The sequence below is a fragment of the Parasteatoda tepidariorum genome, chromosome 10 (assembly GCF_043381705.1).
Source record: "Parasteatoda tepidariorum isolate YZ-2023 chromosome 10, CAS_Ptep_4.0, whole genome shotgun sequence".
Taxonomy (NCBI): Eukaryota; Metazoa; Arthropoda; class Arachnida; order Araneae; family Theridiidae; genus Parasteatoda; species Parasteatoda tepidariorum.
In genome coordinates, this window is record NC_092213.1 from 23,791,349 (window position 1) to 23,805,745 (window position 14,397).

The 14,397-nt window shown below is 28.3% G+C and overlaps 1 protein-coding gene and 1 long non-coding RNA gene across 2 annotated transcripts in view; one reads left to right on the top strand and one right to left on the bottom strand.

Annotated features, from left to right (window-relative positions):
- Positions 1–10,894, top strand: part of LOC107438015 (growth arrest-specific protein 1) — a 32,882-nt gene extending 21,988 nt beyond the window's left edge. The window contains exon 2 of the mRNA XM_016050177.3: positions 8,526–10,894. The gene's annotated coding sequence lies outside the window, so the exon portion shown is untranslated. The remainder of the gene's footprint in view (positions 1–8,525) is intronic.
- LOC139426963 (uncharacterized) lies at positions 395–14,124 on the bottom strand. The gene is made up of 2 exons (XR_011638104.1): positions 11,328–14,124; positions 395–4,831 (listed from the first exon to the last, which is right to left on the bottom strand). It is a non-coding gene; the product is annotated as an uncharacterized lncRNA (long non-coding RNA).
- Between the last annotated feature and the right edge of the window lie 273 nt (positions 14,125–14,397).

Below are 14,397 nucleotides of genomic sequence, written 5' to 3' on the forward strand. Positions count from 1 at the left end.
CCTTCAGATGCCTATATTGACGAAAAGTCTTTCCCCAGGTATTGGCATTGGAGGAAAAGAAAAATTTTTTTCAGAAAAAAAAAAAAAAAAAAATTTGCAATGTTTTAGAATATTTATATAAAAAAAAAATCAATGAGGTTACTTAATATTTCTTTAAAATTATGTCATTTCCTTGCCTTTTTATTTAATTTTTTTTATTATTTTTTTATTTATTATTATTTGGTAGTAAATTTATTGAAAAGTGAAATTAGCAAAAGCAATGACCAAAACAATATCATAAATTTGCCTTTCATAAAAATTAGATTTTTTTTCTTTCATAATTCTTTCCTTATATATTTATAAATTTTAAAGAAACTTATAACAAATTACTTCAGAAATAAACCTTAGAAGGAAATCTTGAGAAGAATATTTTAATTGTAATAAAAATTATAAAAATATTCGAGAGGTAGGTCTTCTTAAGAGGCTTTTCTGCGCCATCTTGGATTTTCGATCAAATTTTCGATTTTCGTTTCCTCGATAATTTTGTACTTAACGTACTTGATGATATAGCATTATTCACAGTAGCCTGAAGATAGCCGCGATGGCTCATGGGATAGAGAGTTCGCCTTCCAGTGAGGCGAACCGGGTTCGAATCCTAGCGATGGCTCATGGGATAGAGAGTTCGCCTTCCAGTGAGGTGAACCGGGTTCGAATCATAGCGATGGCTCATGGGATAGAGAGTTCGCCTTCCAGTGAGGCGAACCGGGTTCGAATCCTAGCGATGGCTGGTCAATACGAATCCGCATCCGGCTTAGATCGACCACAGTGCTGACATGAAAATACCCTCAGTGGTAGACTGATCATGGGTTAGAGTCCCTTTGCCGCCAGCTAACCGTGGGAGATTCTCGTAGTCTTCTCCTCCATGTAACACAAATACGGATTAGTGCCATCAAAAAGTTCTCCAAAAGTCCTCAAAAGGCAAATTTCTCCCGATACTTGATCCAGGAATTCCCATCTTCTGGATTGAGTTCAAAATAACAAGGCTACGGAATTGAACATTACGTAAACCTAAAAATTGAGTCGAGTGTTCAACAATGGTTATTATTAAAGATATTGAAAAAGAAAGGTGGAAAATAACGGGATTGTTTTATTAAATTAGGAGAATTAGAGCTTGAAATTTTCCTCAAAATTTTAATTCAGTTTAAACTGATCAGTTTAGATTTTTCAGTTTAAACTGGTGAAAACGAATTTGGATGATTCTTATGACGTAAATAGCATAAAGACAAAGTTGATTATCAAACATTTAAAAACAGACAATTCTAAACAATTCACTACTGATGGCAAATCTATATTGGTATAATTTTATCATTAAACCGTCAGTAAATATTACCAATATAATTTCGTCAATATAAATAGAGAATCGAAATTACTTCACGCTTTGTACCTCAAGTTCTGTGATGGCGGTGAATTTTAGATTTATCGAAAGATACTGAGGAATAAAGTAAAAATTCACCATCACCATATTTGTGAAAATTAAATAAAGAGAATTAAAAGCATAATTAGAATTTTTCCTTCTCATTTCCACCCCTTGGACAGTTAAGTTTGTTTCGAGGGGGAAAGGCCTCTTAAATACTAATTTGAGATCCTTAATGGAATTTTTTTTTTTCAATTTCATATTGTATAAGGATTCTTAAAATTTACTTTAACAACGTTCATTAAAAAAATATCCTATAATGTAGGAAAATATTTTAAAATAATTTATTAGCCTCTGCGGGGTTATAATGAGCTAACTATAATGCATTATATTTTAATTACTTCAATTTGTGATTAATTCAAGGGTAATCTTTTTTTATCACCGAACTCATTTAACTCTTTTTCATTTAATATCCTTTTTTCACGACGGATTTCAGTATATAATGAAGTATTTTACAATGCAAATTGCTCCAAAGGATGATATTAGTCTGTAATTATCCTTTCTTTATAGAATCCATCCTGCTGCCTTGAGGGTTAAAAATACATAAAGTCTCTTTTCGATGACATGCACGAGAAAATAAAGACATTTCGTACGAATCAGTTTTTTTTCTTTTTTCTTTCTTCCTTTTTTCAGTTCGTTGAAATTACGTTCATAAAAAATGGTAATCATTTTTATAAAAGCGACCAAGTCTAAAGCTGGTTCTTCGTCCTCTCTCTTAATGAAGTTATTGAAAGAGCGTAGATCTAGTTTTTCTCCCCCCTTGTTCTGGAAATAAATGAATGAAAAAAGAATGGATTGAGCGCTAGGCAAAAAAAAAAAAAGAAAAAAAAAGATAAATAAATAAATAAAAATAGGAAGATAGACGCCGAAGATGATAGGAAGATTGTTTTGTTTTCTTCCTTTCCTTTTTTAACAGGGGTTGTATAATTATTTGACTATGTTATCTTTAAGTTTTATGTTTTGGAGTTCGAAATTTATAATAAAAATGCATATTTCTTGGTAAATAATATTCAATTATGAACGATTGAGTTATATATTTTATTAGTAAATTATTGATTCATAAATTCCAGCCGCAAATTAATTTACCTACTTTGCAAAGTCAATATAAAAAAAAAATAACAATGCAAAGGAATTTAATGTATCATTAGTAATTATTTCTTAGTTCATGAATAAATGTTCTTGCAATAAGATGTTTGTGTGAAAGCGATAAACTGTTCGTGTGAGATGTGCAGTTCTTTTCTTAAAATTGTTTGCTCAATTTCAAAATGTTGTGCAGATATAGATCTTGAAATTTTTTTTTTTCGGAATGCTCACTAAAGAATGTTATTGCATTAAGATATTTGTGTGAGTGCGACAAACTGCTCGTGTGAGATGTGTAGTTCTTTTCTTAAAATGGTTTGCTCAATCTCAAAATGTTGTGCAGATATAGATCTTGAAATTTATTTCGTCGGAATACTCACTAAAGAATGTTATTTCAATAAGATATTTGTGTGAGTGCGACAAACTGTTCGTATGAGATGTGCAGTTCTTTTTTTAAAATTGTTTGCTCAATTTCAAAGTGTTGTGCAGATATAGATCTTGAAATTTATTTCGTCGGAATACTCACTAAAGGATGTTATTTCAATAAGATATTTGTGTGAGTGCGACAAACTGTTCGTGTGTAGTTCTTTTCTTAAAATGTTTTGCTCAATTTCAAAATGTTGTGCAGATATAGATCCTAAAATTTATTTCGTCGGAATACTCACTAAAGAATGTTATTTCAATAAGATATTTGTGTGAGTGCGACAAATTGTTTGTGTGTAGTTCTTTTCTTGAAATGGTTTGCTCAATTTCAAAATGTTGTGCAGATATAGATCTTGAAATTTATTTCTTCGGAATACTCGCAAAAGAATGTTATTTCAATAAGATATTTGTGTGAGTGCGACAAATTGTTCGTGTGTAGTTCTTTTCTTGAAATGGTTTGCTCAATTTCAAAATGTTGTGCAGATATAGATCTTGAAATTTATTTCTTCGGAATACTCGCTAAGGAATGTTATTTCAATAAGATATTTGTGTGAGTGCGACAAACTGTTCGTGTGAGATGTGTAGTTCTTTTCTTAAAATGGTTTGCTCAATTTCAAAATGTTGATATAGATCTTGAAATTTATTTCGTTGGAATACTCGCTAATGAATGTTATTGCAATAAGATATTTTTGTGGGTGAGAGGCAGATTGTAGCTCTTTTTTTTAAATGGTTTTGCACAATTTAAAAATTTTGTACGGATAAGTATGTTAAAATTTAATTTGCCTGTTTTGTTGCCCATGATACAAAATATAGTTTTATGTATTAAAAAATACATATCCTTACTTCGCATCGTACAATAATAATAATAAAACGAGGTGATGATTAAAATTGTATTTGATTACAAATATTAGTTGCATGTAAATCAATTAACTTGTAATTCTGACTATTATAAGATTATTATTTTAATAGAGATTAATTACAAGCAAGTAAAGATACATGATTTCGGATTTTAAGCAACCATGTTCTCTGATTACTTTCCAATGCAATTCAAGGATTTCTGTTGGTCAGCATTTAATTGAAGGGATAATTTATGAGTGTTATTTTAATCGTGATTAATTACTAGTGAGTAAATCTATGATTTATGAATGCACGTAATCATGTTCCCTGATCACTTTCATGATTTCTGTTGGTAAGCGTTTAATTGAAAGGCTAGGAGATATATAATGATAAGCCACGTTTTTCAATTGCTCAGGGGAGCATTGCTGGAGAATAACATCATAATTTCCATGTAGTCAATGAAATTCTAGTCTCTAGTGGTTATCTAGTGGAATTTCTAGTCTAGTCTCTAGTGGTTATATAGTGGAATAGAGTGTGGCCTTTAAAATTACTTTTACATAAAAAAAAGAAGAAAAAACTGTATCAAGTTGACAATAATAAGTAATCAATGCAATTTTAGAAATTGCCTTTGAACACTTGAATAGCTGTAATCATGGTGTTTTGTATTCGTTGAATACATTTACTTACGATCAAGACTACAAGTGCTGTCATAAATATGACTACTTGGAATAACTTACGTGGTTGCAGTGATAAAACCATTTCCGTATGATAACAATATTATTTGTGCTGCCTATAAAATATTTTAAAAGTATTTGGCTCTATGTAATGCAGAAAAAAAACTTCATCAAAGAGATATTCTTATCGTGCTTAGAAGAGCACTTTCAATCATACTCTCGAAGTAAAAATTCTAAAAAAAAAAATAAAAAAAAAATAATGATGATAACAATAATAGAAAACGTAGACAATGCGCCTGAAATCTTCGCAGTGAATGAAATGTTAAATTATATGGTTGATCTTCTTCAATTCCTTAGCAATTACCTAAAAAGAAAAAACAGTTTTGTACACAACAAGTCTTACAAAGATGAGATGTAATGTCAAGAATTGAGGAAGGGAAAAAACGCGCCTTGTAATTCAGTCGAAAATAACAAATTCGATTTTAATCTCTTCATTTCAGTGGTACTTAAATTCTTTCAAACGACAACTATATTTATTAAAATTAAATTCCGACATCAGTATTCGATTGTATGTTAAAAACGTGTAAAATTTGTACGGCAATTGTACACGTTTGCTTCTTTGACTAAACTCCTATTTTAACTAAACTTTGACTAAAACTTTAATAATGTTTCTTCTATCATTATTTATAAGCATAGAAGAAGAATAGCTTCGGAACATAAGCTTAGCGTGATTGAAATTGAGACGGCAGACGATTTTCTTTATTTTTAAAAAATATTTGTAATAAAATCAAAAGACTAAAAATGCACAGATAATTTTTTTTAGAAATGCTTTTTAGTTCTTGAGTCATTTTCTGTAATTAATAAAAGAGTTAATAACTAATATATTGTTAATAATTAAACACTTTCGTGGAACCTAGCGGATACTGTTAATTTACTATGGAAATATTGTGAAGTCTGAATTTTGATGTTTTATTTTCTTAAAATTAAAAAAAAGAAAATCTTTTCTTTTTAATAATCACTTTCGGTAAAAGGTAAAGATTGCTATACATTCCAATTTTAAGGGAATGATTTGATAATAATGCAATTTTAACGATTTCTAAATGCATTTTTAAACAATGAGTCATAAAAAAATTTCGTTAATTTTATTCTATAAACACAATTTTTAATTATGTTTATAGAAATTAACGAAATGTTTGACGTTAATGCTCCTGTTAATAAGTTTCGTGATTTTTTTTCTTTAAATTGATTTAAAATCCGACGAGAAAAAGAAAATTTGCTACTTTTTTTCATTCTAAAAAGGTAAGCATTGTGAGATTTTTAAAATGCCTATTCATAAATGCTCGACTTAATTACATACCAAGTGCTGAATTTAAGAAAATAGCAAAATATTTCAAAAAATTAAATTGGATAATGACATTTTTAAATGAATAAATTAATTTAAATCTATTATTATTTGTTTGTTGTAATTTTTTTAAGGCTTGTTGATTGACCTCTGAACAGTTCCAGAATGAAATGATGCTTCGAATTATCGTTATTCAATTTATCACGTCATAAAAGAGACACAATTTTTCAAAAAATGGCTTAAATATTGTGACAGAAATTAATGAAAATTTCAAATGAAATTTTTACCGTTAGTCATGGCTCTAGTCAAACAAAAAACTTTTAATTTCATAAAAATATAAATTTATCAATATTAGATATTGATAAATTTATATTTATATTTTTTATTTCCTTTTATTATTTTTAATTATTTAAATTCAAGTGCCTCTGGGTGTTTTCTCTCCTTATTCTCCCAAGCATAATTTTCAACATAAATTTTATCTATAAGGTAAAAAATAAATTCATTTCGCATACATTTTTTTATCGTTAAATTAATTTACTTGAATTAGTGCGCATTATTGCTTTACACATTTGTTTGAATTAGTACACACAAACTGTATTTTATTTATACATTGAATTTTTAGAAAATTTTATTATTTTTCACGTTATATCGTGCTGCCCTCTAGTGACGTTTAATGTAACAAGATTCCAAAAGTTTGGTCATTTTGTCGTCATTGGCAGCGCATTGTAAAAAAATTAAATGGTGGTAACCAATTTGCTTTTAGGTTAATAAAATAATTTTAGTATTCATTTAATTATAAACGAATCATTTTTGGCTGTTGAACTTAAAAAGATTATTTAAATGATTAAATTATTTTGTTTCCTGATATTCAAAATATTTTATTTCATCTAGAAATAAGCGATTCTTTACAAAATTCTCTAGCTACTTTCTTATTTTTAATAAAACATTGCATCCCCCCAAAAGCAAAGCTTACTTTTAAAAATCTCATAACATAAATAAACATTTTCACTTAAATGACCACAATGGATTTTTAAAGCAATTACTTCATGTAAACCTCTTAATTGTTTTATTTGGGTAATTATTTTTAATTTTCAAAATGATAAGGTATACTTTGAGTTGCAAAGACTAAAGTGAAAACACACTAAATAAGGCATAAATCAATACAGAAATGGACATACTAAATTTTCGGTTTTCTACACAAGAACCTTTTTCAGTGTCTAAACACTAAATAACATTAGAAAAGTAAAGAGATAAACAAATGAAAAAATATATAAAATTTTAAATAAGGTAAATTCTAATAAAGCAAAAAATATTTCATTGACGAGCAATTATACTGTCAGTACATGAAGGCAAAACATAGCACAACATGTAATTTTGAAATTGCAACATTTAATTTTAAAACTTTTGTTCCATACAACTTACAGTTATTCCATTTGAATACCACGCATTTGACACCCATTCCACGCGTAGAACAATAAAAGTAGTACAGCAATTTTATTAAGTTATATTGGATGAAAAATAAATTATTTTTATTCTAAACGTATTAAAATAATTATTAAAAAATTATTTTATATAATTATATAAAAAAAATTATTCCAAGGCAACAAATTTTTCACCCATGTGTATGGTTTTAGCGACATTTGTGGAACATTGGCGACAACTGTCGCCATACTGGCGTGAACCCAAGCAATAGGGTCTGGGTGGTTTAAAGCTGTTTTTCGAAGCTCTGTCGCCAAGGAAAATAGAAAAGCCATGGTTTAAGTGCCTTACACTTGAAGGATTACGATGATTTTAAACTATATATAATCTTTCCGTGAAGAATTATCTGAACTTCAGAACAGACAAATGACCTAAATATTTTAAAAGTTATTGAACATTTTTAAAAAATGACAATTTGGCAACATTTTCCCACCTAGATGAAATAATAAAAATCAATGCTGTATTCTCAGTTTGTAAATTTTTGTGAACCCAGGTAATGCAGCATTGGAGTAAGCTCTTAAATATTAAAAAATTAGACCACAAACGCTTTTTATTTTCTCAAAACTGTGGCTTTTCTCCATAATGACGTTTTGTGCCATTTTTAAAATAAGCGTAGACAACGCTGGGTTTAGATAGGCTTAACTTGACCTAATGCAAACTCACAGCAGTTATAAAAATAGCATATTATTCGCAAAAAAGATAATTTCATATTACTACGGAGTCTCCGAAAAACAGCCATAAAAAATTTTTTATCCTCAAGTATAGTAAAACTTCTGCCTAAAAGTGGTTGCTGTCAAAATTTTAGAGGTCTATATTAATATAATAGTAGCAAAAAGTATAAAATGCGTACTCGTTCATTGGTTGTTCATAGAGGCATAAATACTATTCATACCTACTAAAAGGTATTTATACCATCTGGTTGTTAGACACTATTCTCTGGCTATAGCCAAAGGAGAAAGGGTGTGTGGGTAAAAAATTTTAAAAATATTTTTTTTGTCAAGAAATTTCCCGAACTATTGGAGAAGTATCAAAATACCGGAATTTTTTTTTTTGAATTTTATTATTTTCATTATTCTTTTTTTTTTTTGTCTCAAAAAGCTTACAAATATTAATGAATTATGCACAATTTTGGGAGGAAATAAGGCACGTTTTACTCTTTTGATTTTAGGAATACAAGTTTTATTGTTTATTATTATTCCTATATGCCTGTTTATAATTTTATATTTTTATCTTTCAGGTATTTCCTTCTAAAAGAAAGAAGAAACAGATTCATTTGCATTTCTTGCTGAAACCGGTGTTGAAAAAATATTACAGAGGAATATTAAATGTATTTTAAATCTTTTACCCTAAGAATATGGACTATAGAGATTTACTATAATGAGGCAGCTCTGTTTATTTCTTTGCTAAGAATTTCTAATGGTGCGTTAATATTCTTGTAAAACGTAATTCCATCAATGTAATAATCTTCATTGTTATATTCCTTTAATCTAAGTTATGAATTTAAGGAAAAATAATATTATTGTTGATTCACGTAAAATTTATTAAATGCAATTGTTAAACTTGTTTTGATTGTCCTTAGTATTTTGATAAATGATAGTTCCATCAATGATCTACATTGTTGTAATACTGAAATATGAATTGGAAGATAGCATTTCCAGTTACGTATTATTGTTGATTCAAGAAAAATTTTTTAAATGTAATTGTTGATATTTTTTTTTAAACTTTGTTTTATTTTGATTGTTTGTAATATTTTCATAAATGATACTTTCATCAAAGTAATGATCTACATTGTTATAGTTTTAAAATATTTAATCGGAATTAACAATTTAGGATAATGTTTTATTGTTCATTTTAAGTTAAGTCTATTAAATGCAATTTTTTATAATTTTTGCTTTATCTTATAAAAAACGTAAGATTATTTTAACCTAGTGAATAAATATTATGATATTTGTTCCTTTTTTTATAAAATATAAAATGTTTAAGTTATTAGGTACAGTTGTTTAAATATTTATTTTAAAGAAATATTTTGCTAACTTTTTCAAATCCTACTTTTATAGAAGAAAATCTAACATACTAGAGATTTTTAAAGGAGAAAAATAAATAATTTTGACATCTATTATTTATTTAAATCTTGATTGTTATGTTTACTACGGTTTAAAACTGTTTATCCGAGTTGCTAGGATGTTTACGATAAGTTTTCAAATCTTTCATAAGCCCTTAAGCAAAATAAAAAAATATATCATTTTATAGAACTTTAATGGTATGATTAATAAATGATATGATTTAGCTTTATTTATCTACCTCTTGCTTGTTTACTAAAAATGTTGCCAGTAAGGGTAACAATCTTGTACAACAAATAACCAAAGTTGTATTTTTTTTTTATTAAATCAAAAAGTTGTATTTACATTGAATAAGAATAAGAAAGATGTTTTTATTGAAATATTTTATTTAAGTTATATTCCTAATATTGTAAATATATTTGTTAATGGGTTTTGTAAACTCTGTATTATACAAGTTCCTTCTATAGAATAATCAAAAGTTTTTGTTTTAACCTTAGATAACTAAACATTCGTCCAAATGACTACCAACCCAGTTTTGCATATGCTGGGATGTTACCCTAACATCTTTAAAACGTTATCTGAATTACACGTTAACAAAGACGATATCTAGACAGTCTAAACGTTGAATTATGTCACTTATCTTTATTTGTTTGAGTTAGCTTTGCTAATTTGGTGTTGCTATGTTAAATATAGGAAATATAAAACTAAACTCATTTTTTAATTCATAGTATATGACTTAAGTATCTTATGTTTAGTTATCTGGTTTATGTTTAGTTATCTAGAGTTAATGTTAGTTATCTAGAGATATTCGAAAGAATGATTTACAAAGAATATTTTATATCAATTGTATCAAAGTATATTATTGCGATAATTTAATATGTATTGATTCGAAACATAATATTTTATTGTTTTTTTCTTCTTCATAAATTAGTAATCAATACTTATTGATTTTGTTGCATTCTTTCAGTTGTTGTATTATTCCCTTATATCATATCTTATATTGAACAAGCTTTTAAATATTTACATTGGCATTTATATCAGTTTTCTGTCTACAGTTAAAATAACAATTTCATATTTTTAATATTACTGTAAACATTCGTAAATATGTGTTATAATAAATTGAAAGGTTTTTGTTATAAATCATTTCTGTTCTATACTTTTAAAATTAAATTTGCATTATCAATTTTAAATAACTATAACTAGTCTACATGTTTACTGTTTTAATATGGAGGCATTTTTTTCTTCAGTTAAAATAATATTTAACTTTCAATTACCTTGCGATGGTTATTGTAAAACAACTGAAATAAATTAATATTTATTTGAATAATCTTTTAATGTTTTCTAAAGTTTTGTTTTACCCTTTCAATTAAAAGAAAAATAATTAATTGATGGAAAATATATTTGTAAATTATTTTTATTGTATTATAGTTGTAAAAGTAATTATATAATTGAATTAGACAAATTTTTAAAAAAATCAGATATAATAATGTACCAATGATATGAAAAGTGTATAAGAAAAATAAATTTATTTGGAATTTTTTTACCTTGTCATACTTGTGTGATGTTTACTTTATAAATATAATTCACAGAAAATTATGATTCATATAATTATCCTCTTATTTACTTGACATTATTATTAATTTTTTTTTTACAATCACTTTATTTACAACATTCCTTAAATCATCGCTATAATATTGAAAATACTTATTTATAATCTAGTTACTTAAGTTTGTACGACGGATGTTTTAATTGGAATATGAAAGCAATTTTGACATCATTTTATTTCATTAAAGCATCTTGAAACCACGCCCATTCAAGTTTACGTTGCAAATTTAATCTTAAAAAAAGAGAATTTCCAATCTAGATCGTTTGCATCCTGACCCCGTTAATCCGCAGCTGGCCGACATTGACAAGATCATTTACTACAAAAAAAAAAAAACTTTTTTTCATTCTGAATGATAAAAATCACATTAACATACTTTTAATAAACAACTCGTATACCTCAAAAGATGATGCTTACTCTTGATTGAAATAACAATAATAAAAAAGGAAATCTGGCAGCATTGCGCAATGGCAGACGAGAATCTAAAAATTTTGCTGTTCTATCTCTCAATGTTTCATCTACCTGGCATACACATATCGGAGGAGCCACACACGTTGGCCCAGACCACCCAAGTCGAGGAACGGTTACAGGGAAAGGGGATAAGGCAAATTGAAGGCCTAGGCATTTCACACTGTTTACAGGGAAGTAGTAGTTTTTATATTTTCCATTCTTTTCTTTCAGAATATTTTTTATGGAAAAATAAAAAAAATCAGTGGTTGTTTAGAGTTAATGTTTTCATTCAACATTAGAAAATGTTTTGTAATGGCATAATGAAGTGTGCTGGTAAATTATATATACTGCTAATGAAGTAAAAAATAGCTATTTAAGTATAAAAAGAGTGTAATAGTACATACACGTTAGTTTTCCATTAATTTAATTCTTCGAAATCTGCGTTTACGCTTTTTTTCTATTTGTTCGCTCTGACAACTTCAAATCGAACAGAGACAGAGCTGTTCTTTAAGTCGATATTAATGAATCACATATTGCATTTCGTGGAGATATTTGCGCATCCCACTTTTAAACTCACGCGTATAAACACAATTTACGAATAGTTCACAATAGTTCGACGCAATTCGAGAATCACCCTTCGCGTTTTGTGAGCAACGTATTACGAATCGAGCATAGCGATTGATTTCAACGCAATTTTCAAAACACGCCTTGTGATTACTATTAAGATGATCCATAGCCAAGTCGATCAATTACAAATCTTATAACGTGACACTTTCTGAGCTGATTTTTTGTCGTAATTCGCTTTAAACGGCACGTTTCGTGCTGATGTGGTTTACGAATCACATATCGTTATTTCTACACACGTAAATCGCAGACGTATTGTTCATAAAACAAAATATACATGAAAAATATACAAATATTCATAAGACAAAAATATACATGAGTTTTTTATGATAAATATAAAAAATTCAGCATAAATAAAACTAAGCCAGCATTTAAAAAACTATAAGTACTTGAGGGGTTTCAAATTTGGCAATTTCTTATCATATATTATCCTTTAATCTGACTCAAGATGATAAGATACTAAACACAATGTAACTGCTCTATTTCCTAGTAAAGGTTTCTTTTTTTTTTTTTTTTTTTTTTTTTTTNTTTTTTTTTTTTTTTTTTTTTTTTCTAAGGAAAAAAAGAAATAATTATGGCACATCATCAAAGAATCATTATTACATGATCAATACAGCATCAAAGAATCATTATTATATAATTAATAATTGATTTTGAACTAAATTTTTTTTGAAAAAGAAGGGGGGAAAATTGGTTTAAGATTAACAATAGTCAATATTTACGAAATTCATTCAAGTTTTGTTTTCGAATGTTTTTATTTCATGCAATTAAAGTATTCTTTACTACCAACATTTAAAATTTCTTTCAGCGTGAATTTCGCAACACAAATAGTGGGAATGGTTTTATTAAATTAAAAAAAAAAAATGATAGTTATTTATGTGATAAATACCTAACTTGCTCAATTGCATTGTTCTCAAATTTTAGATTATTAAAAAAATTCAAATAAACTAAAAAATACCACTAACCATGTTAACCATTCCGATTTTAGGACGACGACCTTACACGTTTTAAAAGATTAAGTGAAATAAAATAAATTACAATAATTATAATTTATTAACAATTATAATTTATTGTTACAATAACGAATTAATTTCTGCTGTAAAGCATATAGATAATAATCAAATTAACTGTTCATAACGACGAATTTCTTTAATTTCACATTAGCTTTCTTAAGGCCTCTAACCACGCCATCTTCGATTTAAGGTTAAATTCTTGACATTCGTATCCACGATATTTTTTTTTTATACTTAACAAACTTTTGATGATAAAGTATTATTTGGTAACACAATATCTTAAAAAAAAAATGGTGAAAAATAAATTTCTATGAAGTTCCAAAAAAGAAAATAGAAACTTTTCTGGTGATTCTGAATTGTTAAAATTCACTGCCTCGATCCTCTTTTTAAACAGACGTTATTTGGTCCCATGGTCCAGAGCCAGAACCGTCCTCCCTATTCCCTCTGGCACGACAATAGCTGCCATAATCGAAAAATGGGTTTCAACTTCCAAGATGTTAATTTCATTATATTTTTCCTACATCGTGGGATTCAATTTTTAGACTACCTTCCTTATGAAAAACATAGACTCGTAGATGTAGACCATCAGGCAACCTGTCATAATCCGAGCACGCCGACAAAAAAAGAACATACGGATCTCAAAACCTTACCATTATCATTTTTAAGTGGTACAAAAAAAATTAAAATGAAATATAAAACTCTAAAAAAAATTAATCAGAGGATAATTAAAAATTTACAAAAAAGATGTCTAAATTGGGTATAATAGATCTATTAATATACACTGCTGGCCACCCAAATTGCAACACCAAGAAAGACAACAGATATCACAACAAAATTTATGTTGTAGATAACATGTTGACCAACTATCAAATGATTAAATTTATACTTTTGTGAAGTGTGGTTCCTGCCAAAATCAGTAGCCAGAGTAGCCGCCATTGTTGGAGATAACCGCTGCCACACGCCTCGGCATTGATTCAAAGAGACTTTGGATGTGTTCTTGGGGTACAGCAAACCAAGCAGCTTCCACACGTTGCCAAAGTTGATCTGGTGTGGCAGCTGGGGTTGTAATCTGGGTCAATCGTTGAGCAATCATGGACCACATGTTTTCTATCGGCGGAAGATACGGAGAGCGAGCTGGCCAGGGACGCAATTCAATCTGGCGATTGACGAAGAACCCTTGGACAATGCGTGCCACGTGTGGTCGCGCACTATCCTGTTGAAATATGGCTGTGGGCAAGCTCTGAAAGTAAGGAAGGACAACTGGCTCCAGCATCTCGGAGAAGTAGCGATGGCTTTTTAAAGTACCGACAATACGTACTAGAGGAGTGCGAAAGTGATATCGTTATTTGAATAAACCAC